Raw genomic sequence first — 22,367 nt, 5'->3', positions numbered from 1 at the left:
TAACCTGCCCCATCCCTGGCAGTGTTCAAGGCCAGGTTGGACACAGGGGCTTGGAGCAAGCTGCTCTAGTGAAAGGTGTCCCTGCCCGTGGCTGGGGGCTGGAACTGGATGAGCTTTAAGGTCCCTTTCAACACATATGGTTCTCTATGAGCACTATAGAGCCATGCAGGGTTTTTCTGACAGCTCTCACGCTGTATGCTCCCTCCTGTTCCCAGCTGATGTAGTCTGGGAGTTGCCTGTGCATTAGACCTTTCTCCTTACCTCTGCTCAAGTTCATGGCAACTTTCCCAAGTGAAACCAGCAGGAATCTGGCCCAGAGTTATGAAATGTGAAAATCCAGTTGTCTCCCTTTGCTTTCTAGTGCACTCACACCTCAGAAATCACTTTGTGTTTGATTGTTACCACCAAATAACACTCTCCTGGCGAAGCAAGCGCTGGAGCTGGCGCGTGTGAGCCGTCAAATGGCACTGAGGCCCAATCAGTGCTCTGCACTCAAGGCTGCTTTCCTCACTGTTATTCTTTTCCCCACATGTGGTTTTCATTTGTCAGATTTTTATTATTACTCTGAAAATGATCTGTTGTGAGTTTGTTTTTCTAATGAACACGAATACAACGGTGCAGCAGTTATAGCTGGGCCTTGCCTGGCTTTGCTTTCTTCTAATGAAAAAAGGGCTACAGAGATAGAACATGCAAGGAATTTTTCTCGTGCCTAGTAGATCTCAGCTTACCTAACAACTTTAACAGAGGGATGGAGATCAATTCTGTATATTTAAGCAAGCACCTTATCCTTCTGTTTTGTTCAGCTTTATTTCTCTCTCACATATTGTTAATCCCAGACACATCTTTTACCGTCTATTTCTCATTAATAAGACCACTTGTGCATGGAAATAACTATATTGTTAGTTGGTGGTCAGGTTTATAACACCTTCAGTGGTTGGTTGAAACAGATGACTGGGGAGGGTGGGCTTGTGTCAGAAAGTGCTATTTTGACTTGCAGTAAAAGGTGTGGGATTAGGAAAAGATACACACTGAAGTATAATCTTTGTGCTCAGGCATTGTGTGCGTCTTCCTATGGCCAAGGACAGGTTAAGGTTGAGGAGTACCTTGAGCCATGTTTTAACACCGTTACCATTTTTCTGTCTCTTCTCTACAAGGTTTTTCTCCTGTGGAATGATGAAAATTTCAGGATGTTCTTACTTTTTATGTCTTTTCACTTCCCTCCTGCTATTTTCTTATTCATAGGATCACAGAATGGCTTGGATTGGAAGGACCTTGAAGCTCATCCAGTTCCCACCCGCCTAAATAATACATTGCACAAACCCCTCTATATATTTTTCTAAGCTTCATGTCTTTTAGCACATCAGGAATCTCTTTGGCACGTCCCCACTACCACCAGAGAAATCTCATGCTGTTGTGCAGGCAGTTTTATTTCACTATCTATTGAATATGCCAAGGATTAGAACTTGGAAAAGCAGTGGTGGGTTGGTTTAGTTTATTGGGCAACCTCTCACATCAACAGAGCAGCAAGAGCTGAACAAAAGAGGCCATTGAAGATGTTATGCCAGCAGATGCTCACACACATGTGTTAGGTGCTACGAATAGCCTGGCTGGTCATGCCAGCCACGCTGCTGGAATGGGAGAGGTGTCCAGTGGTTCATCGACCTAAAAATACACTGCTCTGACACTGTTCACAGGTAAATGTTCCCAATTAAGCAGCTTCTCTGTTTGCTGGGGTTCCAACCAGGCTGTTCTCTTTTGGGACAAGTGGCCAGATCCTGGAGTTGCACCTGCTGAGCAGTGACTCGCTGTGATCTGTGAAACATGGGCAGGAATCCCATGGTTTGCTCTGAAGGGACCTTAAAGCTCCTCCAGCTCCAACCCCTGCCACGGGCAGGGACCCCTTCCACTGGAGCAGCTTGCTCCAAGCCCCTGTGTCCAACCTGGCCTTGAACACTGCCAGGGATGGGGCAGCCACAGCTTCTCTGGGCACCCTGGGCCAGCGCCTCAGCACCCTCACAGGGAAGAGCTTCTGCCTAAGAGCTCAGCTCAGTCTCCCCTGTTCTGGCAGGTTCAAGCCATTCCCCTTGGCCTGTCCCTACAGGCCCTTGTCCCAAGCCCCTCTCCAGGTTTCCTGCAGCCCCTTTAGGCACTGGAGCTGCTCTCAGGTCTCCCCTTCAGGAGCCTTCTCTTCTCCAGGCTGCCCCAGCCCAGCTCTCTCAGCCTGGCTCCAGAGCAGAGCTGCTCCAGCCCTCGCAGCATCTCCATGGCCTCCTCTGGCCTTGCTCAAACACGATGTCCCTGAAGTCTCCCAGTTTTGTTCACATATCCACAGCTGTACACAAGAGACAACCTTTTCTCCTTCTCTGTTACAGTCATACCCCTTAGGGCTGTTTGATTGTGGGAATATGACACAAGAATGCTCCTGCAAGTAACTGGAGAAACTGTGGCCTTGCTGTTGAGTAGTAAAGGGAGTTTTGAGTGTGTTTATTTTTAGGAAAGGAATAGGGGTTGAGTGACAGCTCAGATGTATTGCAGCAACCATTGGGTTTGTTTTGTTAGCCATGACTCCACAGTAGTGAGAATGTGGAATCATCCCTGGAATGGGCTTCAGTCAGGGCTGGGCAGGGGCTCCTCCTCTGTGTAGGTGGGTCTGTAGGAGGCTCCACACAACACATGGGTTCTGTGGAGACAGGTTGTCATGTACATAGTTATAAGGACTCAGTTTAGCTGGTGGAAGATGTAATCAGAGCTGAAGATGTGCAGACCTAAAGCAAACAGCACAAGCTTTCATGTGCTGCTTCACTGCCCACGTGATAGAGTGACAACGTCGGTCACTGTATTTGAAGTACCCAGCTTAATGAATCAAGTGTTTATGCTTCATCTCTTCAGTACCACTGTAGAAAGTGGTTCAATGGGTGTTGTGATCCTTTCTGGCCCTGCTCCATCGGCTCTACAGACCCTTAGGTCTGTCTTTCTGCAAGTTTGACTGGAGGTTGCTTAAGCATCACACCCAGGTACTGACTGTGCTGAAAGCTCAGGCCTTCAGGGGGGTGCTCAGGGAGGATCACCCCCTGACCCCAGATTTTGTGGAGCTTTATTTCCTGCTTTTGGGCTTTCTTGGTGGCTTTGGAGGCCGGGCTTGGCAGCGAGCTGGTGGGAGGTGCTCCGAGGTGACGCAGAGGCTCCTCTGGGGAGCCTGGCCCTGATGTTGTAAGGTTACACTGACCAACGCGTCTGGTACCAAGCTGAAGCTTCTCCTAAGCCAGACCAACAGGCACCTTTGGGAGTCTTGAATCTTCACTGCGAGCTCTAGCCCCCTGTCGTGTTACAGCCCCAAGTACGTGGTCAAGGCCTTTGTGGGGACTTCTTACCATCTGCGTCTGGATCTTGGTGCTTTTGTAAGTTACTGAGTTAATCCTATCATTCTATTGATTAACTTGGTACAGAACGGCCTGGATATCTGCTCTGAGTCTTACTTCCACATGATAAAATGGAACCTTGTGGTTGTAAGGGCAAGAAAGCCATCTGTATGTGTTGTTTGTTACCCATGGTGGCTGCTGGTTGACTGGTTCGCAGTGGGGTTGATTTGTGATGACTGCAGAAAACCAGGGGTTTGTGCACTAAGACCAAACACTTGTTTTTTCCGCTCCTGAAATCAATTCTGCTTTGTGCCTAGATACCACAAATACTCCAGCTAATTATAGCAGGCAGCTCCTCTGGTTTGTTGGCTTACAAGGGAAAAGGTGCTGCCTGCTGTATCTAAATCAACCTAATGTACACGCATTTACTTTAACACCCACAGGTTTCTGTTTGGGCACCTCGCTTTGGAAGTGTTGGCTTTTGTCTGGAGCTAAGCTAAGAAGGAGGTTTTCTTCCCCAAGGCTTGCAGTGACTTTTCTCTTAGGAAACACATATTTAATGAGTGTGTTTAAGGGTGATCCATGGCCAGTCCCTGCAGCTGAAGAGCTTTGCACTGGTGGGCACTTTGTGGCTCCGATATGCTGGGGGCATGCACGTTTATAGCAAGACTGGAATGCAGCATGAAGCTAATCGGTCTGTGCTTGGAGAAAGCAGGTTTTGCCTCTCACTAGCAAATTACTGGTCTCTGTGCTTTTGGAAGGTACTTTGGGTCCAAATCTGCCATCTGGAAGTCAATGAGTGTTTCAGCATAGGAGGAAGGCCCCTTATTGTGGCCTTTTTTTCTGCACATTATTGTAGGAAAGCATCCGTTATTAAACCCTGTGTTAGGTGGGAGCCTAGTGAGGAAGTCTTATTTCCCACTCTGCCACTTACATGGAATGGGCAAAGCAGGGAGCTGAGCAGCATACACTGGTTTTGGGTGTCTGAACTTCCAAAACCTATGGGATCCACATCTCTTGAAATGTGAACGTTCCTTTAGTCAGCTTGACTTGGAGATAGAATCATGGAATGGTTTGTGTTGGAAGGGTGCTTAAAGCTCCTCCAGCTCCAACCCCTGCCACGGGCAGGGACACCTTCCACTGGAGCAGCTTGCTCCAAGCCCCTGTGTCCAACCTGGCCTTGAACACTGCCAGGGATGGGGCAGCCATAGATGAGTTGGGGGCAAAAATGAGCTTTAAGCTGCAGTTCACCTTAAGTCATGCAGGGTCCCTATGTGATGAGACAGCCTAGTTAGTTTAACATCGGCTTTATTCTTGTAACTTATTGTGGCCTTTTTTCTGCACAGCATATATAGGAATAATTCTCCACAGTTCCATGATGGTCACAAGGTGAATGGATTAACTGCTGCCCTCTTGTTTTTAACCTTTCTTTATTAAAGTAACATATTCTCATTGTCTTTTTAAGTGCTTTAAGGAGACCAGACAAGAATCTGCCTGGCTTTGGAGCTCACTGGTTTGCACCAGTTGAGGATCTATCCTGAAGCCTTGAAGTTCTGATAAAACAAACACTGGAGCCTGTTGTGTTTTTGGCACCAGAGGAGCTTTTCCTGATTGTTTTTCCTCATTTGAAGGCTGATTGTACCAAGTGACCTCTTGCTGCTAAAGGGTGGGTCAGTTTATGTGGGAAAGTCTTACTCAGTGTGTCTGGGAGATAAGTGGGACTGCATCCCAACTAGTGCTGGGCATTAAATCCTGGAATGTGCTGAGGATCTGCCAGGAGATTGGAAGCAGGACTATGCGACAAGCGCGAATGCAGTCACACTCTCCCTAAAATAGTCCTCTGGATAACAGGAGATGTGGAAAGTTATCACTTACCTCATTTTAGCACAAATCCTTTCCTAAAAATGGATCATTGACTGAGGGTTTGGGGGGAGTTTTTTACTTTTTAAAGATATATTCTGGTTGCATCTCAGGAGCATTTAGGTCCCTCTCCAGTCTTTAGTTGAAGGCAAGAGAGGGCTGCAGGTGAGGAGGAAAAAGCTGTATCAAACCCATGCAAGTGAAGCACAAACCCTGTGGTCCCAGCTTAGGGAAAGCTGTTCATCTAATCCTCCTGGTTACCTGAATGAGGAACAAGGTGGATTCTTCTCTTGCTGTAGGTTAATAGTGTCTTCAAATTCATCTTAAGCTGTCTGGAAGTGGCAAGGCAGAGATAAATCAGTTCAGCAGCCTCGGACATGCCTGGACGGGTTGTCAGTGATGGGATTTTGGCACAGGACGCTGGGTGCAGGCATTGTGTTTGGATATTGAAATGAGCAGTGCTTCACCACTGCAGGCTCTATATGGTTTCATTGAAGGGTGAAAATAAGCAAATTTGATTCTTGTTCCTGTGTCAAATCTGTCAATGGAAGGATCTGATAGTGCAGCTTTAGTCACTGCCGTAAGCCATTTAAACTTAAAACCTGTGCTGCCTAAATTAGTTCCTTACGGAAAGAGGATGAGTTAGCTTCTAAATGGGATAGTGTGAGGGAAGCGTGGGGGCCGGAGTGGCTGGTCCTTCCGAGCAGGGCTGCAGTCTCCTGAGTCAGCACCAGGCTGTGTTTAACTCTGTGGGAATCTGCTGCAGGGAAGCACGGGCTGAAATAACCGTTCCCTGGAAGTGAGCTTCCATTGCTGCAGGGACCTGGATGAGGAGCTCAGTGAAAGGGATGGAAACGCTAGGGAATTCTGGTCTCCTGTCGGTGTGACCTTTCGTGGCTGCAGCTCTCAGGACAAGTGATGAGCTGTGCTTTTTGAAAGGCAAAGGGATTACTTCATTTGTGGAAAAATACCCGTCACCTCCTGCTCTGCGCTGGGAGCCTGGGATCAACGAGGCTCTGGATGACCACGGGATGTACCGCTCCCACCGGGGCTGTGCCAGAACTGAAATCCCTGGCACAGGTATTTGGTGCTCATGGCCTGTGCTTGGGGAAGAGCAGCTTTATGTCCTGTCCCTGAGCTGCTTTGTGGGCAAGGCACTCGCTCAGCCTGTGGTGCAGCAGCAGCAAGGCTGCGTTGTGTTATCCTGCTTTGCAGTACGTTGGGGAAGGAAGACTCAGGATGAAGTAGGGCACGGTGGGAACACTCCATAGATTGTTTTGGAGAGGATGTGGCACATCAGTTAGCCCAGCCCTGGGCCACAGGGATTCCCTGACCCCAGCTGGCCCATTAAGCAGCTTTGCAGCTTTCCATCGTTGCTGGGGTGTGTAAAGTAGCTTTGGTGCTGCTCAGGATCTGGCTCCAAGGAGTGATGCACAAAACTCAGGTAAACAGAGTGAAAAACCACAACCCAGTGGAGTTTCACTGAGCTTCCTTCAGGTTATCTCTGTATTAGGAGAAAAATGTCTGGAATTGCACAGTTCCCATAAGAAATGTGAATAAGAGAAGCTGTGGCTGCCCCATCCCTGGCAGTGTTCAAGGGCAGGTTGGACACAGGGGCTTGGAGCAAGCTGCTCCAGTGGAAGGGGTCCCTGCCCGTGGCAGGGGTTGGAACTGGAGGAGCTTTAAGCTCCTTTCCAGCACAAAGCAGTCTGGGATTCTATGAATAATGGCTAATAACAAGTTGAACTGCCCTGAAGAGCTGCAGGATGGGGCACGTGGGTTATTTTTGGAGATCCCCTTGTATGCTGGACAAACAAGAAGATGATGACTTTGAGTTAAACATATACCACAAAGAACTGAAGCTATTTTTCCCAGGCAAAGCATTGAAGTATCCATAGTGTAGTAATGATCTGTGTCATCTGCTGGTTTAGTAACGAAACTCTCAAGTGCATTCTTTGTGCAGTAAGAAAGGAGGGACCTTCTATGTCTATTTTCATTGCTATGTTAGGATTCTCTTTTCTCTGTGACACTTAAGGCTGAAGGATCTGAATCTCCAGTTGTGCCAAGTGACATAGCTACATCCCAGCATGTGAAGCTGTGCTCACTGACATCAGCACAGTCTGTGGCTTGAGGTTTTCAATCATCTTCATAGAAAAATATGCAGAAGAACCTATCTGAGGTAATTCTATATTGCTCAGTATTTCTGAACCACATTAGAACCTTGAGGATTGTGAAAAGACACCAAAACAATGGTAAATAACATCACAAAGGATGGTGATACCCCCTTTGTGGGCAGATGTGAGTGATGGGGAGCACATAGCTCTCATCTTCTCTGTGGTTTTAGTCTGGGTAATGCTAATTGGGAGTCAATCCTGAGTGAGAGTCTGCTGCTGGAGTGTGTGTAACAAAGATCAGGGTTTAGATGTGCCATAAAGGTATAGGAGGAACTAGAGATGCTTGTTTAGGTATTTATTGCTGGTAGGCTGAGGTAAAACCAGAAGTTTGATTGCTCTAAACTAGGATCTTCTCCTGAACAAGTGGAGAAGGAACACTGTGAGGACCTAACAACCTGTTTCATACAATCACAGAATCCCAGAGTGGTTTGGGTTGGAAACGACCTCAAGATCATTCAGTTCCAACCCCCCTGCCATGAGCAGGGACACCTTTCACTAAACCATGGCACCCAAGGCTCTGTCCAACCTGGCCTTGAACACTGCCAGGGATGGAGCATTTACCACTTCTTTGGGCAACCTGCTCATAGAATCCCAGACTGGTTTGGGTTGGAAGGGACCCTCAAACCTCATCCAGTCCAACCTCCTGCAATGAGCAGGGACATCTCCAACTAGACCAAGTTGCTCAGAACCACAACCAGCCTGGCCTGGAATGTCTCCAGGGATGGGGCATCCACGACCTCTCTGGGCAGCCTGTGCCACTGCTTCACCACCCTCATTGTAAGGAATTCCTTCCTCACACCCAGCCTGAACTCCCTGTTTCCATGTGAGTCCGTTCTCCGTAGTGGAGCAGGTGAGGAGCACACGGACATGCCAAAGGGAGGTGGAGCGCCGGCTTGGCCTGGGGCACGCCAACCGTCTCTGAGCTGTTTCTACAGCTGCTGCTGACGGGCAGAGAACAATGCGAATCACTTGGGGCTGCGGTGGCTCAGGCTGTGAGAGTCCAGAGGCACAGAGTTCCTCACATTCCTGGCACGGGGCGAGGAGCCTCCACGTCACCTTGAGGGCAGTTTGCAGAGCAGCGTGTCCATGTTATTCCAGTGTGGCTTTAACGGGAATACAGCTGCTGTCAGCTTTAGCTTCTGGTTCCACAAGTGTGGCAGGACACTGAGGAGCCATGGAAGAGATTGGGGGCCCAAAATGAGTGTTCAACAAACTCCATTAGGCTGCTGCCTGTAGCAGTCTTACTATTAAAGGTTTTATGCATACTTTGATATAATCATAGAATCAACTAGGTTGGTAAAGACCTTTAAGATCATCAAGTCCAACAGTATAAATATATATAAATGCATATAAATCCATATAAATGCATCTGCTTTCTGATGTTTAGTAGCTTGGCCATTATATTGCTTGACGCTCTAAAGAGAGATAGGGCCTGTGAATGTATAAAAGAAGGGCAGAAATAACTTGGTATGTTACTTATTAAAGGTTTTATGTATATTTTGATATAACCATAGAATCAACCAGGTTGAAGACCTTTAAGAGCATCGAGTCCAACAGCAGAAATATATATAAATGTATAAATAAAATAGAAATAAATCCCTATAAATCCATATAAATGCATTTCCTCTCTGATATTTAGTAGCTTGGCCATTCCATTTCTTGACCCTCTAAAGAGAGACAGGAGGGCACGTGAATGTATAGAACAAGGGCAGAAATAGCTTGGTATGTATTTTTAATGTTCTGGTGTGTGGATGGATGAAAACGTTGCAGCCTTGGAAGGCTGAAATGCTCGATGGTAATGGATGTGGAGACACGGTCACTATGCAGGCTGCTTTATCAGAGGGGAATTTCCAAATGGCATTCCAAGCATGTTATTAAAGGATTAAAGAGACGGGTGATGCACCTGGGGCTAACTGTCCCGAAACCAGGCTTCGAATACACCATGATTAACTGTTATGCAAATATTCCCATAACACCAAACCATGTTTTGATTTGCTTTGTGCCTCGAAGTGGTTCACACGCTGGTCAGAAGCATTTGCAGGCTGAACCTGATAGGTCTGGAGGGAGCGTGTGTGTTGTATGAGGCTGTAGTTCTCATTGTGTTTCCGTCTGAGCCTTATGTCTGTGGGTCTGCTTGGGCAGAGGAGCTCAGGACCTGCTGAGTGAGGTGAGGAACATGATGCGATGCCTGTAACTCGCTGGTCATGGAGGTTTTGGAACACGGAGCTTGGTCCCAATGAACATTCCTAAAGGTCTCGGTTGAATTGCCCTTGCAAATGGCAAACTCGTGTTTTGTTCCAGTGCTCTAAATGATAATCTTGTTTCCCCCCCAGATATGGTACCTGTAGAGTGAAAACTGTTTGACTTAGGTGTAATACCCACTTCTTTTTCTCTGAATTGGCCTCAGCGTAGCAGCAGACTGGAATGTTTTGTGCATAGTTTCCTTTCTTATGTTGTTATATTAAAGCAAGCTCCCCTTTTTTGTTGTCGTCAGGAGCAATAAATTCCTGTTCTTCTTAATACTCTGCCCGTTCTGCTTTTGCCTTCCATTAAGTGCTGCCTGGAAAATGCAGGGATTTCTCTTCCAAGTGCTGGAACTCTTTTCCAAAGTCAACCTGAAGGGCAGAGTTCACCTTTGGGAAGTGCCAAGTGGAAGACTGGTGGGTGCTGAGGCTGCAATGACCATGGCTTTAGCCCTTCCAGATCTGCTGGCTTTCAGATGTGAATGCCAGGAAAACATTGCAGTATTTCCTTTAGTTCTCCAGGCAGGACAGTTTCTAAGCCAAGATTTCAGAGTGTATCAGGAATCAAGGCTAGACAGTTACTGGGTTGCTGCTTCTAAATCCTAATGTGTTTTGTGCTGATGCATGGTCCTTGAATACTGTACCTTAAGGAATTTGTTCCCCAGAATCACTTGGAAAACCTTTTGCTCCCCTCTGAGAAGTGCCTGAGCTGTCCTGGAGACATGATGTGACTGGGGTGGCTCTGAACCAGGGGGTTAGGGTGGGTTTAGAGGCTCCAGGGCTTTGCAGGTGTTCGGAGCCTCCAGCATGGGGTCACAGCAGAAGAAAGGCCCTCTGCTCACCAGCATTCTGTTCAAGATAACTCCTTACACCTGACACATGGCAGGGCTGCTCTCAAATGATGTGATCATAGAGGTTAAAGCCCAACAGCCCAGTGTCCAAACTCACTGCAGCCTGTTTTCTTCTCTATAATACCAGAGTGAAGTAATTGTGTTAACAGCTGGTTCCCATGTATGCGGCACTGATACCGTATCGGTACAATGAGCAAGCCCGTCTGGCCTGGGGTTTGGATTCTGATGAGCCCTGCCCAGAAAAAGTGACATGTTTGGGGAAATGATGTGGCCTTTCTATCTGGATGGCTGGCACTGAGCCCGTTCTGGTGGTGATTTATGGCTGGTGGGCCCAGGTCCCTCTGACAATGAAGAATTACCCTTCGTCTGCTGGTCCTGAGTTATTTGCTCTGGCCTCAACAAGCGCTCCTGATGTTGACAGCCTGATAGCCATGTAAACCTGCCTTATGGGAACCTGCGGGAAGCAGGATGGGATTGGTTGGAATGGCTAAAAGTTGTATTTTCTAGGTGGAAAGCCACCCAAACAAAACTGTCAGGGCTTCTTCCTGAGTTATGGTTTCAGCCTGGAGCCTTCCTTCTATCAGTGGCATCAACAAAAAGGAGGAGGAGGTGTGACGCTTGAAACCAAACAGAAACCTGGAGAAAGGCAGTTGAGGGAGGTTTTATAGCAGCCTATAGCTAATTTCAGCTGTGGAGTTTGGGTTGGTTTTGTTCTTTGGTGTGATTTTTATATGGTTTTTTAATACTTTTAATTTCAAGGTCTTTTGTGGGATGAGGAAGAAGGGAGCTGTTGTCCCCACTGGAGTCACACCATGGTGCGTGCCTCTGGCCCTGTGTTTAGCTGCACCCTGAGGGAAGCCTGGTTGGTTTTAGCAGCTGGATGTGTTGAGAAGCTGTCATAATCACTAATTCCAGGCTTTTGCTGCTTGGTGGTTTCTGCTGCAGACAACAGTAAATCTCCCCAATACTGTTCCCATGCAGAACCCAAAATTCCATGAGAAATGAAGCCCTGTGAACAGAGTTGACCGTGTCAGTCTCTGCTTGCCTCTCACCCATAAAGTCAGTGCACTGCTGAAAGGAGACCATTCCTTTTGCTATTCCTATCACAGTTCCAATATTCAGATATTCACAGAATCCCAGACTGGTTTGTGTTGAAGGGACCTTAAAGCTCCTCCAGCTCCAACCCCTGCCATGGGCAGGGACCCCTTCCACTGGAGCAGCTTGCTCCAAGCCCCTGTGTCCAACCTGGCCTTGAACACTGCCAGGGATGGGGCAGCCACAGCTTCTCTGGGCACCCTGGGCCAGCGCCTCAGCACCCTCACAGGGAAGAGCTTCTGCCTAAGAGCTCATCTCAGTCTCCCCTGTTCTGGCAGGTTCAAGCCATTCCCCTTGGCCTGTCCCTACAGGCCCTTGTCCCAAGCCCCTCTCCAGGTTTCCTGCAGCCCCTTTAGGCACTGGAGCTGCTCTCAGGTCTCCCCTTCAGGAGCCTTCTCTTCTCCAGGCTGCCCCAGCCCAGCTCTCTCAGCCTGGCTCCAGAGCAGAGCTGCTCCAGCCCTCGCAGCATCTCCATGGCCTCCTCTGGCCTCGCTCCAGCAGCTCCATGTCCCTCTTGTGCTGTTGCCCCCGAGCTGGATCAGGACTGCAGGGGGGGCTCCTTCTCTACCACGTTCAGAATAGCTGTGAATAGAGAAATTCGTTCATTATTCTTACCAGGGAAGTGGAATATTCATCATGTGGAAGGTTCGCTGCCAGGGCTGGACACATGCAGGAGTTGAGCTGAGGCCTCTTCACCCCATTTCTTCATCTCTGTTGTTGTTGTTGAACAGAGAGTACAAGTGGGTGGGAGAAAGGAAGGAGCAGGAAATGGATCAAAAGAAAGTGCAGAGCATCTGAACTCAAATGGATGAAGTAATGGACCAGAGGGAATGCAAAAGTGAAAAGGTGGATTTAAAACAGGAAACTGCATCCAGGGACTTCATCGGGACCAGACTGATCCTGACTTGGCAAATGGGCTCATAGCAGTGAGCTGGGCAGCAGGCAGCACCTCTGCTGGCTGGCAGGGGAGTGAGGAGGAGCTGGCTCCTCTCGCTGGATGCTGTGGGATCCTGTTTATGGGAGGAGGACTGAATGTTGTACCAAGCCACTAATTACCTTTGGGAGGCCACTTCCAAGGGTGGGTGCGATCCCAGTGATTGAGCTGGGTGGGAGGATCAAGGGCTTGGCAAGCTGCAGTGTGTGCACTTAGTGCTGATACCCTCGGCCTACGTGTTCTGAGTATTCACAAATGAAAGGCAGTGTTTATGTATTTCTCCAGTGTTGTGGTGTTAATACGGAATTGAATGAGAAAGCATCATTTCAGCAAAATGATTTCCTTAAACTTGCTATGGGCAAAAGAGGTGTTGGGAAAGAGAATTCCCCCTAGGGTGAAATAAAGGACAAACAGGAATGGCCACTGTATATTTAATGGGCAAAAACCTGTGCTTGTCATGTGGCTTCAATGTCATCTTAATAACATTAAGAGGGAAGGAAGGGAGCCAAACAATGCACCTTTTGTCATGGAAATGAAGCCCAGAAGAGCTTTCAGCAAGCTGGTCAGCCCAAACAAGAGCTTGAATCCTCATCTGCCATAAAAGAAACTCTAATTTGTCCCTGTAATCCTGTTGGTGCAGGTGAGTGAGGGGAGGACTGCTCTTCCAACTGCCTTTGAAGTTCAAAGTGAAGAGAGATTCCTTTTGCCATTCCGTTCTGTAGCGTGGCTTCTGTGTGCAGGGAGAGCACTCCGATGGTCAGCATCCCGGAGTGGGAGACTGGAGCAGGATGGCTCCCTGCAGTCCCAAACTGTGTGAGACTGGAGCACTGAGGCAGAACAAAGCTCTGCCGTTCCCAGCTGTGTTTCACCAAGGGCTTTGCCAGCATTCCAGGCATCACTGCCCTTTTCTGGAGAGGGAAACTGAGGCAGAGAGAGGCCAGCCTGGCACTGCGAGGTACAGAATACCCCTGCCCTGCTCCCTGGGTGGGAGCTCTCTGGATGGAGACTGTTCACACGCAGGCGGAGGGATCCCAGTGAGGCAAAACTGGGATGAATTTGGCCTCTGACACTCTTATAGGTGGTATAATGGATTGTCCTGGATTTACTCCAGGGAAATGCCAGTTTGGATCGCGTGACGTGCTGTCGGTGCTGGTGTAAGTGAAGAGGCAGAGTAAATCTCCACGTCGTCAGTCTGTCTGGCTGTGTCACAGGGGATCACAGTACTCCAGCAGTGCTAACGCTCTCCCTTTGTGCTCCAGGAGCTGGCTTTGGAGCTCTCACCTTTAGGAAGTGAAAGGGAAGGGCCTTCTGTGTTCTCCCACCTGTGCTGGTACCAAGCCATTGCTTCTCTGGTCCCAGCTTCACCCTCGCCAGACTTCCTTGGTAACCAAAATGAAGTCAAAGCAACAAACCCAAAGCTGAATTCCAGTCACCGATGAAACACCAGGACAAAACCACGCTGTTAGGAGGGAGAGGATGTCATGGCTGGTGATACATCAGCCCACACAGCGTGGTCCTGGTTTGCAGTGGCCTCTGGTTGCTGTTTGGGTCTCTAGATTAGCCAGTGATTTTTCTCTTGAGCCACATTACCTCTGGATATGAGTGGAGCTGATATTATTTAAGCATGTCTATTTGGATGAGATTTGTATTAGATGCCTCAGACATTACACTTGCTCCCTGCATTCATGCTAAAAGTAGCTTTCTTGGCTCAAATACATACAGAGATGAGTTTGTCGGTAGTTACCCTTCCTTTAGTAATTAAGGTAGAATTTAGTAGCTTGTCTTTGGAAGGTAACGTGTGTGTGTGTGTGAAATGTATGGTGGTGGTTTGGGTGCAGAGTGCTGTGTGAAGAACCTCTGGGATGTCTTTACTCAAGTCCTATTAACCACTTTAAATACAGAGACGTTGCCATACTTTCAATGCCATCTTTGTGCTTACTTGAGCAAGCAGGTAAGTGCATTGTTTGAATGGTTACATACTGAAGAGATTAGATTCTGGTGGTGTTACCTGGGCAAAACACTCTCAGAGGCTGTAAGCAGGGGGTTTCCTCCTGAATCAGTTAATTTTGCTTGTCCTCTGTGTTACACCTTAGCTCTGATGGCAGCAGAAGGTGGCTGAACAGTGTCTGCTCTGGTCCATACATGTTTGCAGGTCGTGCATTTCCATGGATAAGTGGTGGCACTTCCCTGTTCCGTCAGTGATAGATGATAATACCTCCCGCCATGTACCAGCCTCGCCATCCTCTCTTTGACATCCCCAGCACCTTCTAATTGGGTTTCATTTAGTTATACTTTAATCTCTAGATGCTGTTTGAAAAAGGATGTGGTGGCACAAGGACCCTACAAGCCAGTAGTGGTCCATGGGAGCCAGGTGGTCTTTATCCAAGTACCTGCAGCGGTGTCATGAGGCTTTCTTCAATGACTTTGGGTGTATACAAAAGTACATGAAATAGCTGAAGGGAGCTTGGCTTCATTGCTCACTTGTCACTGACAAGCACTAATTATTTAGCAACGTGAATCAGACCTTGGGAGGTTATTTTAGGAATTGGGTCTTGTTTCTTCTTTGCTGAGCAGTGATTCTATCCTTGTGAGAAAGCAGCCTCGGTAAATAAGTGGTTGAGCTGTGTGTGCTCTGCTACCAAAGGACTCTGCACAGGCCTTAGCCTTGCTCTGCAGAGACGTACAAGCAGGTCCATTATCCATCTTGCAGAAGCCACCGTATTTGACACAAGGCCCCTGCCTGGGCACTTGAGTCCTGCTTGGCTCTGCCCTGGCTTCTAAAGCTGGTTTTCTGTCCTACTGCAATCTACATGGCTGCCTTGAAACGATCTTGTGAAGGTCACTGTGCTGGGGCACTTTGCCATCCCAAATTGCCTCCCTTGTTCTCTAAAACTACAAATATTAGTAAAATATTGTATTGGAAAATTGGTGAAAGAAGCGCTGGGACAAGGAAGCTGTGGCTGCCCCATCCCTGGCAGTGTTCAAGGCCAGGTTGGACACAGGGGCTTGGAGCAAGCTGCTCCAGTGGAAGGGGTCCCTGCCCGTGGCAGGGCTTGGAGCTGGAGGAGCTTTAAGGTCCCTTCCAACCCAAAACATTCCATGGATCTATTCTATGCTTCCATGTGAGTGTTGCTGTACTGGCAGCTCCTGTTTGAGTAAAGGAAGCTCCAGTTTGTGCAACACTGGCTCCATGCAGCCTGAACTCCTAAGGCAAGCTGACGGTTGCCAGACTGGGAGAGATGCACTTCAGGGGTGGAAGCGGTGGCTTTTACTCTATATAACTTAATTTTAATGACTGCAACAAATTTGGGTTTTTCAGAGATCTTAAAAGGAAGAGCAGCTTTGTCAAGGGGAGCGGAGTGGAAACCGATGTGACTGAAAACGCTGGTGCATTTTCTAGAGGGGAAAAAGAGTTGTTTTGATTTCTGGCTGTTGTTCTCCGTAGGGTTAAATTACGGATCCCTCGTGCTCATAAACCACCTTTGATGAAATGAATAGCAGCTTCAAGTGGGAGGACGGAGAGGGAGCTGTGCTCGTCTTGCTGAAAGATAATCTGCAGGAGGAGCAGGTGATCCCAGCTGGAATTCCTGCAGCGCTCCTCAAACGTCCCCAGATTTTGCTGGTTTTTGTTAGTTAAAGTCTTTGTGGCTCTTACCTGGCCTTGTGGAGAAGGTGACAACCCTCTTCTGCCTGCTTCAGAAAGGGTGAGGGGTCCCAGGACCTCATCCTAGAGACACTGCTGCTGTGAATGGTGCTCCTAAGGCTGGTGGAAGGAGAGAGGTGAGAGTTTTGCCTTGGGCTTGGGGCATCCAAGACCCAGTTCATGTTGATGGGTGTTGTTAGTACCTAACAATTGTAAAAACTGAGCTTCCACCTGTCAGAATCCAGCTGCTGGCATTGTGCTGCAGGTGAAGGAGGTTATTCTGGATTTCAGTCTCAGCGCTGTCTGTTATGTCTCAAATGAGGCGTATAAAGAAGGGCAGACTGTTACTTTGGAGGGTGGAAGCATTCCCTTTGATACTTTCTGTTAGTTCCGCTGCTAAAGGGACAGTGATGAGGCTAATTTTTAACTCCCCAGTGCAACAGTTGGTTAATCTCTTGTTCCTGCTCGCTGTGCAGTTACCACTGCCGCCCCAAGATGCTGTTATGTGTACTCTCGCCAGTCCACAGCAATTGTGCCGCCTCTTAACAAGACCCAACCGGACACTGGAGTTTCCTAGCATTCCATGGCAAAAAACACCATGTAAAGGTTAAAAGAGAGGTAAAATGCAAACCTGAGCATCCATTTCCACAAACCCACAGTCTGTTACCTCATTTAGTTACTCCTCTATACAATTAACTCTCATTTGGACAGTTGATGGTGACTGTTGTTTTCTTGCTAATAACTTCTCTATTTGGGTTACTCTGGACCAACACCTGTATGTAACAGCTTGGACCTTATGCTATTGGAGCAGAGGATGATATCATCCTTTCCTCCTTTGGCCCTGGGAGGAGGCTGTAAGGAGTCATTTTTGTCCCATGACATTATCTAGCTGGGTATGACTCGGAGGTAAGGTGATAGCTGCTCCATAGGGAATGTCTGAGGCTCTCCGTCATTTCCTGCTCTCCACATTCCCCTCCTGCTCTGTAACCCACACCGAGGCCCTGCTTTGTGCTGGGTTTGGCCAGTTTTGGGGTAATGCCTCAGTTTGCTGCATCCAGTGCTGTCATTTGACATTGAATCCAACACATCCACCCTGCTATGAGTGTGCTTAAGGCCATGGAGCTGCACGGGTGTCGAGTGTGACCTGTGGTGTCTCGAGTAGGTGCCAAAACACTTATCCTAAGGTATAATGAGCTCCAAGGGAAACGGGCTGGTTTAAATCGGTGTCTGTGCTCTGTGTTTGTTATTGCCACATGTATGGGCTCCAGAGTTAACTCAGGGTTGGATCATCCCCAGAAATGTGATGGTGATTTTGTGTTTCACCCCTCCTGTATTCCCTGCAATAGCATCTTTAATCTTGTGCTTCGCCAGGGTCCCAAGGGGAATCTGACAGCAGCCACTGATGCTGCGAGTAGATGGATAGAGGGCTCTTGTGCTCAGGGCCTTCGTTTGGACCTTGGAGGCTTTCAGCAGCCTTCAGGAACTCAGGGGTTTTATTTTAAACCAGGATTTCTATTGGTTTCGCATTTAATTTCCCTGTTCTTCCATTGATTTGCAAGGTGCAGGATTCTGGAACAGTGTTTATGCTGCTTGTATCCATTTTATATTGAAATACATCACATCAGGCTCTGAATAGCAACAGAATTACTCTGCAAAACACTCCCTGTTTTGCTCTGGAGCACATCTGACGATTTTGACTGGTATGAGGCTTTAACAGGCATTAAATCTTTGTACAATAGCCAGCATAACTCTACTGCGTCTGCAATTAATAAGTAATTCAGCTATGTCAAAGTCAAGCAAGCACAAATCCCCTTTATACCATGCTTTACCATCTGTCTAATCTATCTGTGTCAAATATGGCTTGTTTGGGGCTGTCCCACAGCCTGCTCTGGGTGGATTAAATTGCTGTGTTTCTCTCCTGATGTTTGTAACTCAGGTGATAAACAAGGTTTTCATGCTGGTTTTGTAATGACTTTGGAAAACAGGAGTGTGGAAGTCAGCACAAACACTTATTTGTCGTGTTCCATAGTGTTTGTACAGCTCCAGCACCTTTGAAGCAGTTCCTGAGTACAGGATGAACGTGGACTATCTGAATGAAGGGACGGTACTTTAGGCACTTGCAAGGAAACAAGCACCAAAATGAATAGTGTAGATCCACCTATTGCCTAGAGCTTGCTTTCCGCGGATCCACTGCTACCCTGTAAAAGGCTCCATTCTGTTTGCCTGGAAGTTGCATTAGCTTTGTGGCATGTCAGACATGAATAATGGAGGGGAGCTGGGTGTTTCATTTCACTTTCCTGGTCTGTGGGAGCTGTACATCCCTTCTGAGTGCTGGGGGAGCAAAAGGAATAGCATTGCAGTAGGATTTGAAGGTAACCTTTTCTTTGGACATCGTTCCAAAACCAAATTGATGCAGTGACATCCCATCAGCAGTCTTCCAGTGTCTGAAGGGGGCTACAAGGATGCTGGAGAGGGACTCTTCATCAGGGACTGTAGTGGTAGGACAAGGGGTGATGGGTTCAAACTGAAACAGGGGAAGTTCAGGTTGGAGATAAGGCAGAAGCTCTTCCCTGTGAGGGTGCTGAGGCGCTGGCACAGGGTGTCCAGAGAAGCTGTGGCTGCCCCATCCCTGGCAGTGTTCAAGGCCAGGTTGGACACAGGGGCTTGGAGCAAGCTGCTCCAGTGGAAGGTGTCCCTGCCCGTGGCAGGGGTTGGAGCTGGAGGAGCTTTGAGGTCCCTTCCAACTCAAACCACTCCACGATTCTCTTCTATGATTCTATGTAAGTGTTACTCTACTGATAACTCCACTTTGAGTGCAGAAACTCCAATTTATGCAGCACTGGCTCTGTGTCCTGTGAGCATTTACGCGTGGTCTCATATACCCTGTGCTCTGGCACTGGCCGATGACTTGCAACCTACCTCCATCTTCTGCCCGTTTCAGGCAGAGAACTGACCTTGTGAGCTCCTGGGACCCTGTGCCTGCTGCCTGCAGCCCTGGTAGGGCAGGCAGAGCCTGCAGCAAGGATGCTGGGGATTGGAGCATGACTGGCAGGCTGTGTTGGCAGCGCTCAGCTCTGCACCCTGGCTCCAGCACCACGACTGCATTGCCTGCACGTGTCTGCAAGCCAGGGCTGCTCTGGGGTGTGCCAGCCCACTGCTACAGCTTGGGAGCCAGATTTGCTCTCTGGGGCTGTTACTAAAGGCAGCAGAGATAGAGCCTGCATCCATCAGTACCCTCTCAAGAGAGCCAGCCTGCAGAGCTTTTCGTGAGATGCCTGTTAGGAAAAAGACACCAGGAATAAGCTAAAAAAGAATCTGCATTTTAACTTGTTCAGCCCCATTTCTGCTCTCCCCCTCTCATCACCTCACTTAATCTTTATTTATCTGTTCTTTTACCATCACATGAGCTTTATGCAGAGCGATTCCTGCTCTCGAGACAGCCGAGCCTGCTGTGCAGTGCCGTGCCGAAGGGAAAGCCAACTCCAGTCATTCAGGAGTGAAATGGCTGAATCACTGTGTTAAGATGGAGTCAACCAGGCAGATGGTTCTAGAAATGGAGGGGGCAGGTTTTGCTGTCACTGGTGAAATTAGGAGGTTTCTTTCTGCGTGTTGTGTTGATATCAGTGCTGTCACTAATAGAGATGTTTCATATGAAACTCCACCTTCAGTGCTTCATTCCATCCGGCCATAACACCAAGGGTTGTACAGGTAGGGACTCACAGCAGGATCCTTGGGAAGAGAAAGGGATAAGTAAACCATAGGTCTGGTTTAACCTCTTCCTGGCTTCCCAGCTCATGGGTTTTCATAGAGAGTATAATAACCAAAAAGCCAGCATAGCATAATCCTGAGGTTTTACTAAAGCCTCTTACTAGAGCATCACACACTTGAAAACCCTCCCATTAGGATATTCACTTTGAGAAATGTACTGATCCAGAGGTTCTCTGGTCCTCCTATTCCACATACAGATGCTCTGATTACTGTTGACCTGATTTGAATATGGGCTTGACTGGTTTAATTGGAAATATTGATTGTGGTGCACTGGGTTGGTCATGGTTTTGCTTTATTCCTGCACTGGCTGCCATCCTCCCTCGAACCTGTGAGGTCAGGAATCACGTTTTCCATGATACCTGGAGGAAGAGAGCGCTGGGAGGAAGGATTTTGTCCGCTTGTGGATCTTGGATGGTTTAAGTGATGTGCTGTTAATGAGAGGGGCTCTGGTTTGTTCAGGATTGCAGGGCATTGAGCACACTACACCTCATGTGAGCAACCATTGGCTTTGTTGCTACAACACCTTGTAGTTCTGTGCTTGCTGCATGCAGACATTCAGGTTTGTGGGAAAAGAGAGGGGCTTGGGACAAGGGCCTGTAGGGACAGGCCAAGGGGAATGGCTTGAACCTGCCAGAACAGGGGAGACTGAGCTGAGCTCTTAGGCAGAAGCTCTTCCCTGTGAGGGTGCTGAGGCGCTGGCCCAGGGTGCCCAGAGAAGCTGTGGCTGCCCCATCCCTGGCAGTGTTCAAGGCCAGGTTGGACACAGGGGCTTGGAGCAAGCTGCTCCAGTGGAAGGGGTCCCTGCCCGTGGCAGGGGTTGGAGCTGGAGGAGCTTTAAGGTCCCTTCCAACCCAAACCTTGGTGTGATTCTATGGAATTGCACTGCTTTTTAATATGGTTTAAAGTTCCAAATCATAACAGAATGTCTAAAACCTTCCACACACCACATTTTCAAGCCAGCCATGTGAAGGTTATTCTGTATTTCCTATCATCTCTGGGAGCTGCAGGTGCCCTCAGCATCTGGTGCTATGTCTGCCTACCTCTCTTATACCACTTCCCATCCTTCTCACCACAAAGGGGTGCTGGACCAACCTGGTCCTTTCAGTTAAAACATCCCTTGTGCTTTTCTTTCTTCCCTTTTCCCCCTTCCTTCTCTGCAGTTTTACCTGGCAATGCTCTGAAAGCTTTAGGATTGTATTTTTGCCATGACAGTGAACCAGTGCTCAAGATTTCCCTCAGGAACAAAGCTTTCAGAGCCTGGAAAGATGATGAAGAGCGTTTCCCTCCTCCTCCAGAGGTTCTTCACCCAAGATGGCTGTTGAGAGCCATGTGTAGGAGAAAGCAAAAGCAAGAAGATGTGGAGAGCTGCCAGGCATTGAAAAGGCCTGTGTAGTAAACAGTCATCAGGTGGAAAAGCATCGGGATTAGCACTTTGTGAATTGCTTCAGGGCTTTGATGTTTGTGTTCTCGTGCTGTACATCTGCAGGTGTAAATCTCAGACCTGTGAGAATCTTCTCTTCTGAATAGAAAGGAGGTGCTCCCACCCGCTCACCTTGTCATGCTTGAAAGACACAGAGAAGAATGAACCCCCCCTGCCATTGTTAACGTAAAGCCTGGTCCTTGATTTTCTTCTGTCTTTAGTGTTATTATTATTTAGCTACAGGTTGGGCAGAGAAGAGATTCAGAGCAGGCCTGCAGAGAAGGACTTGGGGGTGTTGGTCAATGAGAAAATGAACATGAGCCGGCTGCAGTGTGCGCTCGCAGCCCAGAAAGCAACCGTATCCTGGGCTGCATCAAGAGGAGCGTGACCAGCAGGTCCAAGGAGGTGATCCTGCCCCTCTGCTCTGCTCTCGTGAGACCTCACTTGGAGCATTGTGTGCAGTTCTGGTGTCCTCAACATAAAAAGGACATGGAACTGTTGGAACAAGTGCAGAGGAGGCCCCGAGGATGATCAGGGGACTGGAGCACCTCCTGTATGGAGACAGGCTGAGAAAGTTGGGGCTGTTCAGCCTGGAGAAGAGAAGCTGCATGGAGACCTCAGAGCAGCTTCCAGTATCTGAAGGGGGCCTACAAGGATGCTGGGGATGGACTCTTCATCAGGGACTGTAGTGACAGGACAAGGGGTAACGGGTTCAAACTGAAACAGGGGAAGTTTAGATTGGATCTAAGGAAGAAATTCTTTACTGAGAGGGTGGTGAGGCACTGGAATGGGTTGCCCAGGGAGGTTGTGGATGCTCCATCCCTGGTGGTGTTCAAGGCCAGGTTGGACAGAGCCTTGGGTGCCATGGTTTAGTGTGAGGTGTCCCTGCCCATGGCAGGGTGGTTGGAACTGGATGATCTTCAGGTCCTTTCCAACCCGAACTATTCTATGATTCTATTATGTGAGAGGCAATCTGCTGTTTTACAGGATAATTCATAAAACTGCATTTGCAGTGTCAGA

This window comes from Psittacula echo (assembly GCF_963264785.1).
Source record: "Psittacula echo genome assembly, chromosome: 4".
NCBI lineage: Eukaryota > Metazoa > Chordata > Aves > Psittaciformes > Psittacidae > Psittacula > Psittacula echo.
This window is presented reverse-complemented; position numbering follows the sequence as displayed.